Source organism: Lichenostomus cassidix, chromosome 4, assembly GCF_008360975.1.
Source record: "Lichenostomus cassidix isolate B80296 chromosome 4, HeHo_3.0, whole genome shotgun sequence".
NCBI classification, from domain to species: Eukaryota; Metazoa; Chordata; class Aves; order Passeriformes; family Meliphagidae; genus Lichenostomus; species Lichenostomus cassidix.
The window spans coordinates 44959736-44972968 of NC_139484.1; the positions used below are offsets into that span (position 1 = coordinate 44959736).

The 13233-nt window shown below is 40.5% G+C and overlaps 1 protein-coding gene across 3 annotated transcripts in view; it reads left to right on the forward strand.

The window, feature by feature from the left end:
* LNX1 (ligand of numb-protein X 1) overlaps positions 1-13233 on the forward strand; it is a 109954-nt gene that overhangs the window by 61396 nt on the left and 35325 nt on the right. The window lies entirely within an intron of this gene.

Sequence of the window (13233 nt, forward strand, 5' to 3'; positions counted from 1 at the left end):
TAATTGTTAGGTGTTTATTTCCCTTTCTTCTTCCTCCTTTGCTCTCTGTACTGCACTCCTATAAACACACAGTGCTGAGTATCTGGCCTTGCCCTTCAGGAAGCAAACTTGTTTCAGTGCACTTAAGGAAGTTCCTCTGAAGATAGGTAAACTGCCAACCACTGGTTCAAAACATTGTGAGAAATTACTACAACAGAAACCCATGTCTCAATTTTTAATACAAATATTTAAATGCACTACCAATTTTGTTTAGTGTCCATGTCAGGCTGAGGTGGATATTTTGAAACCATTGGAAAATTTCTCATTGTGTCTGTAAGACTATTCTCTGTTATATGGCTTGTCAAGCCATCTGTCTTGACAGCGTGCTGTGGTTATATTTGCATGAAACAAGAAGGATTTGTTTTATGTATGTCTGAGTCAGGGCTGCAAACATGTCGAATACTCTCAGCATGCTGCTGTCCACTGTACACTAGTATTAATGTCCAGCTGGAGATCCTGTCTTTTGATGATGGTTTGGGTCACCTTGAGTGATGCCTTTGATGTGAAAATTAGCAGATGATGAGGCATGGCATGAGCATGCTGCTGGAAGTTAGATTGCCAGCTGCCTTCTGAAGGACCAGGGTCATCTCAGTTTGAGGAAGACAGATGTAATTATCCCCATCTCAGAGCTGATCATGAAATGACATCATTTCCAATGCCACCTTGGTTTTCCTTCAGGGAGTCCATCATTACTACTAACAAGACCCAAGTCTACTTAAATTGTGACGTTAACAAAATCACAGCCTGGGCTGGAACAGCCTCAGGCACAGAGGCTGTCTGAGTCACCGAGATGCCACAAACTGTCACAGAGAATTCACGGTTTGGATTCATTTCAGGACAGGCTGTCGCACAGCAGCCCCAACCCATTTTGTGGGAGCAGCAAGGTCAGGGAGGATATTCCTTCTCCTAGGACAGCAAGAGTAAGGCCACTGAGTTGTATTACCCAGGGGAATATAATTGCAGCTCATGTTCATGGTTCAGTACTCCAAACCTGCTGCTCAGGTTTTCCCACCACATTCTAGGTAGCCTGCTGTACACATGATGTTTGTAATTTAATATTGAAAGCAAAACCAGCCATTAGAGCTTGTATATTGGAATTTCCAAGGCTGCAATGTTGTAAAAGGGGGAGGAAACTGCATCTTCCAGAGGAACATCTTGGATCTTTTAATTCTTCTTCCAATATTTCAGTTGGATGGGTACAAAAGTTAATGTGTTTTGTAACAAGACATATGAAATGGCTGCCTCTTATCCTGAAGAGTTTTTTTGGTGGGGTTTTTTTTTGGTTGTTTTTTTTTTTTTTAATTGAATAATTAAAGAAAAAAACTGAGTGAAAACATCCAGTATCTGAAGTGGGCCTAGAGGGAAGCCAGAGAGGGAGTTTTTGTCAGGGACTTACAGGATAGGACAGGGAGTAATGGATGCAAATTGAAAGAGGGAAGACTTAGGTTTGTAATAAGGAAGAAATTCTTTACTGTGAGGGTGGTGAGGCACTGGAACAGGTTGCTCAGGGAGGCTGTGGAAGCCCCAAGCCTGGCAGTGTTCAAGGACAGGTTGGATAATGTCTTGAGCAACATGGTCTAGTGAAAGGTATCCCCATCCATGGGAGGAGGGGGTTGAGATTAGATGCTCTTTAAAGTTCAGTCCAACCTGAACCATTTTATGAGCTTTTCTTATTTATACAGTGCAAAAATAACATGAAATCTGAGAGAATAGAAGTGACTAAGAAAACTAAAGAAACATGTAACATCTGTAAGGAATACAAAGGAGCAATAGCTTAAGAAAATTTGATTTCAAGGAAGATAGAGAGCAAAAGTTACTTTCTCCTTCTACTTTTTTTACAGTGGGTACAATCATTCGTTGGAACAACATCCCCAGGGATGTAGTACAGCTCCCATCTCTTAAGGTTTTCTAGATGCTTAAGGTTAATCACTTTAGATAGAAGTTTTATCACTTAAGTTTTTGAGAGAGTGCTAGATAATCTCATCTAGGCTTCCTCTCCCATGAAAGATTGGACCCCGTGATCTGTTTGAGACCCTTCCAGCCTAGGCTCTTCTTTGATTTTATGGTACTTTTCTTTGTCATTTGGTGATGTTGGTACTGTGGTACCCATTTCTGAAGGCATCTTTTGGTAATTAAGCAGTTTCAGGGTTGAATTCCTGCTTGCACCCTAATTTGTGTGTTTTATTCAATGATTCACCAGTTATATCCTGGTTATCTAAGAACACAAAACACAATTTTCCAGATGGGTTCTCAACCTGTATCTGAAGCCTCCAAGGCAAGTTCTTCAGTTTCAGACTGAAGGCTTGTGTGCCTAGATGGTATTGCCAGGTTTTCTGCAGGATACTCGTTGGACAAAGAGAGGACAGTACCTTTTCTTGTGAATGTCTCCCAAATTCAACTGAAAAGCCACAGCAGGCTCTGAAGCATGACTCAATTTCTCCCTCCCCAGGTGAGAGTGTTCATTTGGACACAGCATTGGACTCTTTCTTGCTTAATACACCTCTCTGAATAAGCTTCAGTGGGAGGAGATCAGCCTTATCCTACCTGGCCTGAGCTTTAGTGGTTAGAGCACTCCTGAAAACTGAAGTGTGAGGGTGTGAGATTCTTCAGCCTCTGCTGCCAAGTGAGAGCCTACAGCAGTCTGCATACAACAGGAGGGAAACCACACCACTGACTTTTTGGATGCTTTCCATGACATTGAACGCAGCACTGTCTGTAGGTGCCTATATGGGGAGAAGTGTGAGTGAATTAGGCTTTTTTCAGATTTGGATAAAGGAATTCAGGTTAAAAGTACTTCTGATAGTTCTGTTACAAAAGCATGTTCCAAAAAAATTAATTTTTCACAATTTTTACAGCATAACTGAGCATTTCCTACTATGTGAGATTTCAGGAGACTGTAAACAACATTCCAGCAATACTTGTGCTGTGGCTGGATTTGGACTTTCTGAAGCCCTTAAATGCTTTTACAATGTGTGGTTTTTTAAATGGACGGGTGATATATCTCACTGAAATATCTCATATTCAACTGGGTGGAACCTATAAAACACAAGTAGTGAAGATTTTTGCATGCCCAGTGTGTCTGGGGGGATTTGTTCTGAAAACTGGCTTGTGATGTCCCTCTGATCCACCCTCTTCTAACCATATGTGCAAAAGAGAAGACTGCAATGCAGTTTACTTGTAGGACTGCTTTGGGGTCCTTGTTGAATATTAGACATCGGATTCTATACGAATATGGCAAACATTTGTGACATCTTAAAAAGCTGCTTAGTCGTACTGGCAGAAATATTTGCTCATAACTCAGGCATCTGACAGGGATCTTTGTGGTTTTTCAACTGCTGAGGTGTGCTAAGACTTCCTTTTTTGAGACCTTCTGTACGAGGAAGTAGTATGTGTTTAGAGAGTGATATGTACCAAGATGTGTTAACAATATTATTTAGATACCCATACTGACTTAAAAAGGATCTTATGTGACTTTTGGGTCGCAGTGGTCAGAGACAACTGACCTGTTGTTGTCAGAGACAATCTGGTCAGTGCCACCAGAGCTAGAGCTGGTGGGTGGCTGTCCATAGCATGTTCTGTGAATAAGATAGTATAAAGACAGCATCATTATTTACTGGATGCAGCTCCGTTGTTTCCAATAATTTCAAATTCCAGTGGAGAACACAGTAGTAAACCGAAGCCTTGGGTTGAAAACATCTTGAAATTGAACACAGCATTCCCTTTTTATTAATTTATATTTAGAGACTTATGTGCATGTGTCACTGCTTTTGCCAACAAAAGCCTCACACCTGCTTTCAGTAATGCTGGCTTTAGTAAGGCTTTCAGTCTCTGACATAGCAGATATTGTAAGTAGTTGTATTTTAAAAATAAACGTGTGCTAAGTATGGGTAAATACAAAGTTTCTGTCTGTCAAGCTTTTCTGTCTGTAGCTGCAAGAATCAGATTACGCTGATCCTGTCAGTCTTGTTAAAAAACCAAACCTCCTTGTCCCATTGCAAACATATTTTTCTCACCACATCATGAAGTTTTTATAGCATAGGTGGGGATAGCAGGAGGGGAAGACAATGCTGAGATATTAATTTTCAGGAGACAAGTTATACCTGTTGAATATAATCCGGTGATCAAAAGACTGAACAATAAAAATGAAAAGCATATGAATCAACAGATTGAATGCTTATTCTTAACATTAATTATATGTGTACCCACACAGTTTGAAAAAATCTAGCGTATTGGATTGTGCAGGACTATGAGAAAGAGCATTGCAATGCCTTAAGAATTCCTTTGTCTTTGCACTTGTTATTTTTGTCCCAGATACTTGATTTTAGCCGCATTAACATTTTTTGAGCCTTTGCATATATATGCTGTGATTTTCCTTAGGCTGGTTTTTTAGCTAATGTTCTAAATGGGGACTATTTTCAGTGATCCTGCTGCAGCTTCCTTATCTACAATACCAATTTCTCATGTACAAAGGTTGTATTATCATTATTTTATTAGTATAAAGCAAAATCAGGTGTCAAGATTGCCTGCCAAGTACTGGTTCTTTGGGTGGTTTTGGATGGACTTGAAAAGCAGATGTGAAGCTCACAGCTGTTCATGGCAGGTCTTATGTTGCTTTCCAAATACCCAACTGATACACATTACTTGTGATTGCTCCCTCATGCACAACTTCTATAGATAAAAGAATGTACAAATATTGTTAAGTACCCACATTTTCCATGACGAAAACTCTCTTTCTAATTTGTGTTTTCTCGCTTTCTTTTGGAAAGTGTTCGAGTTGGACTCTAAGTGGTGAAAGCTGAAGCTTTTAAGTATGTTTCATAGATAATGATGCAATTCTGGAAGGTGATGAAAACACCTGGTAACATTTGCATCAAGCTTCACTTTTGCTGAAGTCTAGAGGAGTTTTTAGTACTTCAGTACTTTAATACAACACTTGAACAGGATTAGTGGGTTTAAATCATGTATTATATGTTGAATGCTGTAAGTGCTAGAAGCCATCAGCAAGGTTTACAGGCTCTCATAAGCTCAGATCTGCTAGTCCCGTGGGTCTTGTTTTTCACTCTTACTTTGCTCTGAATCTCCTAACCAAGTATTCATCGGTTCCTTGCTGTGTCAGTACCTGAGCACCTACCAGGAATTAGAGATAGTGTGTTACCTCTGTTTTCCTTGCTTGTCAGCTGCTCTGAGTAGATTCCATGAGATGTGTAGATAATTTTGGGGAGCTTCAGTCTTTAATTAAGTTCAGTATAAATAAATACTGCTGTTGTTTTATACCACACAAGATCACTCTGGTTCTGTACTTCTGGCCAGTAACTCCTGGCAATGTTTGTTTATAGTCATCTAGGCATAAATAGTGAATAATAGGCTGACTGTGGTCTTTCACTCTGGTTAACTCCTCAGTTTTGTTGCTCCAGGTCTACTTGTGTTCTACAGGCATTACATTTAAAGGCAGCATTGCAAAAGGTAGAAGAAACTCTAGAAGCAACTCAAGGCTATGCCTTATGTGAGCAGAGTGGGAACATACTGCTGATGCCTTTTTGCATTCTCAGAGCATTTGTGACTTGGACACAGGTGAGAAAGGACATAGAAGGTGAAGTCACAAAGCCAGTTGTGAATATTGGCTCCTCTAAAGTGGTAGTTATGTTAAGCAAAAACAGAAAGTGTGCTAACCCATAAAAAAAAGTTGACATTTCCAGCCTGGGTGCCAACTTGCCCATCTCAGCTCTCTCTAGCAATTTATAACTCCATTCTCCTATATATAGAACAGCTGAAATTTGTTGGAATGTTTTAAGACTAGAAGTTGAAATGATAATCCAACCTTGAATAAAAATCAGTACAGTTGTAGTTTCAAAATCATCGGTGACAGAATAATGGCCTGGAAGATGTGTCAGGAGGGAAACAGAACATGATATGGACCAGCAATTTGTACTTATTCCCAAAAAAAACTGGAATCATTGCACAATAATCCCAGCCATGATTTTTGTCTACAATTGCAGGCAACTAGTATTGTTTACCAATTTCTTCCAATTTCCTGTTCCCATGATAGATGTTAATGTGTCTTTTAAAATATTTCATCATAGAAGCTGAAGATGGTGATTGAAATACAGCTTTCTGAGTTTTAAAGAGAAGGGGGAAAAAAATCTTAAACTTGACCACATGTTACATGATACTTTTCTAGCATGCACATGAAATTTAGGCTCTACAATATATATCAGATTAAAATTGTGTTCCAAGTTCTTTCAATTCTCCTGAAAACTAGTTGGATGTATGGAGATTCTTCCCTTTTTTCAGTATGAGCAGTCAAATATGAAATAGAGATTTCACTGAATGCTTGTTCAGTTTGTGTCTGACACCAAATCTTTGTCCATTGGTAGTTTTGGGAACTGTGGAGTCTGAGCTCTGAACTGCAATTCCATTCTTCATCAATGCAAAATATTTTCAAGGGCCTGTAATGTGCCATGCTTGCTCCACCTTTTCAGCAAACAAATCCCAGAAATGGGAGTATGTCACTATAACTGATGACTGGATGACTGAATTATAATTATCAAGAATTCTCAATACTGATTTTCCTCATATGCTTAGAAGACCTTACTCTTTTAATCTATGGGAACTATAACCTCTTTTTCTACTGGTGGACCCAAATTCATACAGAGTAGCTGACATGGAAATATAAGTGTACAGATACTCCTGCACACGTTCCTTATATAATGCACAAATATATTGTGTTTGACAGCACCTTAGTGCAAAAGCATTGTGAAAATGACAGCCCTTCCCTGAGGTCAGATCTTTACAGACAGGACAAAACACAATTTTAGGCTTTGCTAGTAAGGTAGTTTTCCAGAATTTTTTGGATTTTGACGTCTTCATTGATACAAAAAGTGTAGAAAAACCCTTAGGAAACCATAACAGGAACATACAGAAATTAGACTGCAAAAGATAGATATGTGAGAGGTTTTTCCTATCTTGTGGGAAAGTATTTAAGCTAAATAACTTTAGCTTAAAGAAATAAATGTTATAAGGACCTTTATAAATATTTAGAGACTAGTAATGCAGAAATACTGAACCATTAAATCTGTTACATGTTTATACTACAGCAAAGGCCTCTGGCTGACAATAGAGAGCAAATAACATGAGAAAATCTCTCTGACAGCTAGACAGAGAAGCCATTTGCCTCAGCTTCTATTGTAGCTATCTCTGTGCTGACACTGAGAAGAGCAGTGTTTATGGAAGTGCAGGAAGGAATTGCTGAACCTCAGCCCTCTAGAGGCAACAGGGATCAGGCCACTGGCCCATGCTGCCCTCCCAGCCAGCCCTGATGCCCCAGGTGTCAGGAAGCTGTCTCTAAAAGGCTTTTGTTTACAGGGTTATTGAAGTGAAAGAGCAGTAGTAACTGGGACAATTTCCCACTAAAGTGAAAAATACACTTTTTTTTTTCGCCCAAACAAGATGGCAAGCCTCCGACACTTAGAGATCATCAGGGAGAGGATACCCAAGTGCATCAACGCCAGGGTACAGAGTGCACAGAACAGCAGTGGCAAGCACCTGGAAATGTTGCTGGCATTAAGAAATTCAAGTGCAGGTGCAGATCAGCCTGTTTCTAGTTGCCTGCTTAGATATGGGTTTTGCAGCCGTCTTTCAGCAAATGTTCACTGCAAACTGTAATCCATGACTTTAAGCTTTGCATTTTACATGGCTAATTCCCTTCTTTATCAATATTGAGGAAGATTTAATGTAGGCAGGATCTTCCTAGCCACAGCTGCTGATTACGGTAGCTTGAGGAATGTTCTTGACGTGAGAGTGTTCTTTAGAAAAGGCAGAAAAGGCACATGCATTAAAAAAGAAAAATCAGGTAGTTATTTGTGAAGCTTTTTTCAATATGCAACATTCACACAATGGTTAATCCTTGCAGGAACTCAGAATTACCAAGGAAAAATAATTTCTGTTTAGCACTGTGTTCCAGGATTGATTTCCCTATATAGCAAAAAAAAAGAAAAAAAAAGAGAAATTTTCCACAGAGGACCAAGATTCACAGAAGCTAGTTTTCTGAGCAGGGATGATACAATGTCATTGGGTTCAAAGAGCAGTAGGGTAGTGGTCACCTTCACTGCCAAAGACACTGATGTCTCTGACCTCTTAAGCACCAGTGTGGGTGGACTGGATGGGAGGTTTTTTATTTGCTGCATTTAAGCTTATATCTATAACATGGGATTTTGTAAAAGTTCAGGTGCCTTGCTTCTTTTTTGTATTTGACTCCATTGCTCGGTGCACTGTTGGCAAAAGTGAGATCAGAAGAGTTGGTGTCATCCCTATCTGAGAACTGATCAAGTCACTTCACTCCCTCATGACAGAGTTTCAGAAAACTTTAGAGTTTAGGTGTTTGGCCTGAAATCCATGTGGCAGAAATTTAGGTTCTGCTTGGACTACTATCACTGCTAATGCACACATGGTGTGAATGGTTCCCATGGAGCAGGAATTGCCAACACCTTCTTGTGAGTCAGCCTCTACAATTGAACCCCATCTCTCCTGTCTTCTCAGTCACAGCAGGAGCCTCTCACCAGGGTCTCACAAGTGAGGTTATCAGCACCAGGCTGTCCAGGATGCTCCTTTTTGATCAACTTTGGTTTCTCCATCATCCTTTCCACTGGATTAGTTCATGGGTGCTAGAGCAGTCAGGGCAGTTTGTATGATAAGGAGTATGATACACACTGGTGATAACTTTGGAACCCAGCTTGTGTCAAGACCAAATTACACAGGGATGAGGCTGCTAGCACTGAGACCATAGCTGAAACATACTTGTCTACCCTGATCAGGGTTTAGCTTTGGATCTGCAATGACAGCCCATTATGCAGTATTTTCTTCTGCTGGGCAGTCTTAAGTGCTTTGTATACATTATTCTTAATTGCATTCAGACAATGTGTCCACTGCTGCTGCACTAAAGCAAAACAGCTCCAAAATATGAGGGGTGTTGGAAGTTAGGTTGAGAAAGCACTACTGGAACTGGGCAGGGGAGGGTTCCTGCTCTGTTTATTTGCATCAGGCCTGGCTCACAAGCCCTGTGACTCTTTAGATTCACCTTTTTCCCCTGTTTCATGCCCAGGCAGAGACTATGAAGTAACACAGAAAGCAGAGCATTTTTAAGAACAAATGCATTATAAATCATAGAATCATAGAATCATAGAATAGTTTGGGTTGGAAGGAATGGTAAAGATCACCTTGTTCCAGTCCTCCTGCCATGGGCAAATATATACATATATATCTGGAACTGTTTTATTTAGATCATTAGAAGAGAGGTGAAAAAATCCATGCAGTTGTCCTTGCTTATGTTTTGGCTTTACATTTTTTCCTTATGTTAGCCTGGGTAATTGAAATCCTTAAGGTCAATCTTACTTTTGATCCGTCCTTTGCTGTACAAGTCAGGGATGCTGCAAGGAGAACCCTCTTTTCAAACCACTGTTTTAATTTGAATTTCAAATGACGTGGATATGTTTCTCTTGCCCTTGAGTTTAACCAAAGGTTGTTTTTGCAAATGGTAGGACCAAGTTAAGGCAGCCACAGGGTTTTGGATCTCTTTGCTCCAGCTCTTGGGATGTGCCACTCCTGAAGCCTGGAGTGCAGAATCTCCCTTGAGCGTGGAACAGGGTGCAGGGCAAAGATTGCCCTATGGCTGCCAGTATTGATACCAGCCAGAATTGCAGCCCTGGGTGAAATTTCAGCAGCCACCACTGCTCTCCCACTACCCAGTCATTAGCTCATACAGCCAGAATTTCGGACAGCACATTTCTGCTTCATAAAAGAGGCTGCGCAAACAGAAAAAACTATTTTCTTAGATTCCTGTGCACACCTAATGACACTACTTTAATGGCACAAACTGTACAACACACATTTTTCATGTCTGTTTATCTCTCTGGGGTTTGGCCTTCAAATTGTTTCAGTATCATACGGCTGCACAGATGTACTCAATGTCCAGTGCAACTGAGAAGGAATATAAATTTAGTTCACGTTGGCCTGCAGACAGTGTTGAGTTCACTTTCTGACTGGCCTACGTTAATCAGGTATCCCACTCTTCCAGCTGTAAATCAGGCATTGTGATTAATACTCACAATGAGAGAGCTGATTACTACTGGCATGTAGCTGTTTTATGTTTCTCTCTTTTCTGGGAGCCAAATCCAACCATATGGAAAAATGTAGCTTAGACACTATAAATATGATTCCACTTAGACAGTCATCTCTTCTGTTTTCTGTTATCACAGCAGTGTCAGCACAAGCAAAACAATGAAAGTGAAGAGATGCTGTTGCAGATTTTATTACAAGTTTGAGGTCTTGGGACTTTTTTTTCTTCTTCAAGGACACTGTGTTAATCTGAAGAAAGAGGGCTTGATTTGTGTTCATTTATGCCTGCCACAATTATTTAAGAAATAACTTCAGTGATCATACTTGAAGAGCTCTGGTTCTTCTTTAACTATTTCTGGCAGAGCTAGAAAGATATGCTTTGTGCTTTGTATCATGACAACTTGTCTTCTCCAATAAGCCACATCTTAAATTGTGTCAGCCCTCTCTACATTCAAAGTAGCTGTCTTCTGTTCATTGCTGTTGGAATGAAGTTGTTGACTCTGTGTCTGCAGTGCAGCCAGCAGCAGCAAGTCAGGATTTCCACAGAAAGTGAAGGCTGTAGCAGCAAAGTGCAGATGGGCACCAGGCAGTGGCTGAATCCAAATAACTAGTAATTATTGGGCAGAGCCACTTCTGATCTTCATACTGATCTTTATAAAACCCACCAAATATAAAAAAAATCTGCATTTGAGAACCCATTCGCAGGGCTGGTGCTCTAGTATCAGCCACTGAAACTTTACTGACATGGGAAAAACACAGGAAAATGAAATAAAATGGGGAGGAGTAGGAATATCTCTTATCATATTCTGAATCTTTGCAGGATTGCTGTAAAGCAGACTGTCTTCTGAGAACAGAAAACAGCTCTCCCCAAAGCCACTTGTTTGTGTTCACTTAATTGCGTTGGGCTTTTAGACTTTTTTTTAAACTATCTTGTCAAGCATTCATAGGCTGGATTAGCAAATGTGACCTTACTGGAAGAGAGAGATGTCAAGGATTGGTTTCTAAAACACTGTGTTGAGGAAATTTAGCTGAGTAGCAAGAGGAAAAGGCCTTTTTGCTTCTGTTTCCTATGAAATCTAAAGAAGAGCATCCTGACATGCTTTAGGGCTCTGGGGGACTGAGAAAATCTGGAAAGAATTAGAAAAATACCTGCTGCAGTGGAGGGAGAAGAGCTCTTCCTTCTTGTTTTATATGATTATTGTTGCAGTCTTGCCTTGCAATAGGTGCCTCAAATAGCTTTGCATTGGTCCTTTGAAGTAGTTGACCAACCTTCTCTTCCATAAGAGTATTATCTTCTGAGATGCCTCATTTTGCTTGTGAAAGGTTTCAGAAATAACTTCTGTTACAACCATTCCCATCCAAGCCTTAAAGCATATACAGAGACCTTACACAGTTGCATCAGGCTGGTTTAGGTATTTTTCCCTCTCTTTAAAATGAAAGTTGTCAGAAGCAGCATGAAGTAAATGATGGTAAAACACATTTTAGTGCCCAAAAAAAGGTTCTAATTCAGTTGTCTCATCAAAAGTCAGTACCATGAGAGAAATTAAACTGCTGCTCTGAAGTTGATAGAGAGTGCTCTTTGACTTCTCTTCATATCATCTTTCTGTCCCAGGAATTGGTTCCATAATAATTTCTCTTCCAAGGCTTCTGTTCAATGTACTACTCCTTTTCATGACACTTAACCCACCAGCGTTGTGTACTGTATGTTTTATGCATTGCCTTTTGTGCATGCCATATATTACGAAGAGCTTTCTATCCCTAAGGGTTTCTGTAGCTATTTCTGTGAGTTTGTCCTACAGGGCACTTTCATGAAAGTCATCAGTTAGCCTTTGCTGTGAAGAAAGAGATAATAGTAACTGAAAGGAGGCCAAGCTCATTAGATTATGATTAAAAGGCAATTTTTTTTTTTAAATGCACTGAATGTGGTTCTAGTAGGTGCACACTGAGCAGAAGTGGTGCTGGAGAAGTCACAGGTGCTGTGTCCTTGGTCACTCTGTCTTTCCAGTTATTTTATAGCTTTAATTGAATACTGACTCATGAAGAGTACAGTGACCTTTAATTTCATTCAAGTGACTTTCTTTCATGAGTCTTAAAAAAGAAATGCCATGCATGGTCCTGCCTTTGGTGTCTGGGATGAATTTAGAGCAGATAGTTGGAAGCTCAACTAAGTTTGCTTCAAAGCAGGTTTGTAATTTGTCCCTTGCAATGCTGTATCTTCAGCTCTTTTGGGAACATGCTTTTGGGAACAGAGGATTTTCCCCCAGAAGTATTTTAGAACCTGCCTTGAGCTCCCCAAGCTCAAGGGTCTGAGGACCTGGTCACAGTCCCTTGGTTGGAGCTCTGCACTCCCTCCTTGACTCAGGTGAGGCTGCAGGGCCAGTGGGACCCCCTACCCCCACTTGCACCTCCTCCTCTGTCAAAGCAATAACCTGCCTATTTTAGTGTCTCAACTAAGCTGGAATAACAGAGTTGGCAACTTCGTCTCTGTGGCTGAATTTTAAATAGTTAATCAGATGCAGTTCAAGTAATAAATGGCCTGTGCAGGCACTGTGTGGGGCCTGAATTCCCACAGCCCCCAGGTGTTCGGCTCCCACCTGCAGCCCTCCCTTTATTGATTGGACTGCTCTCTACTGGCCACAGTGCTGTGCTCCATGTGTGACCGCCTTGGTGACTGGGAGGGTTTTTCAGGAGGCAGGACTGGGTAAGCAGCAGAGCCAGAAAAGCTGTCAGACCTCATAGATTGACCACACTATGTCAATCAGAGGTAAGTAGGAAATTACAGATTGTAGTCTCTGGCTTAATTAGCCACCTGCTATTCTTGTCCTCTTGCATCCACAGTAACTATTTATACACATAAGACTACACACAAAGCTCTCTATTTTTCCTTGACCAGCAGAAGTCTTCCCATGTAAGGTGGTAACTCACCTCCTTTGAAGCACACATTTCCTTCTTTTTAAATCTGTGTAACATGACAAGACTGTCATTTTTCCCTCCTGTTAATCATCCATATTTCACTGGTCACCATGATCCCCACAGTTTGTACTCCAAGTGATTCCTTGGAACCAATGATTTCCACAAGTACAC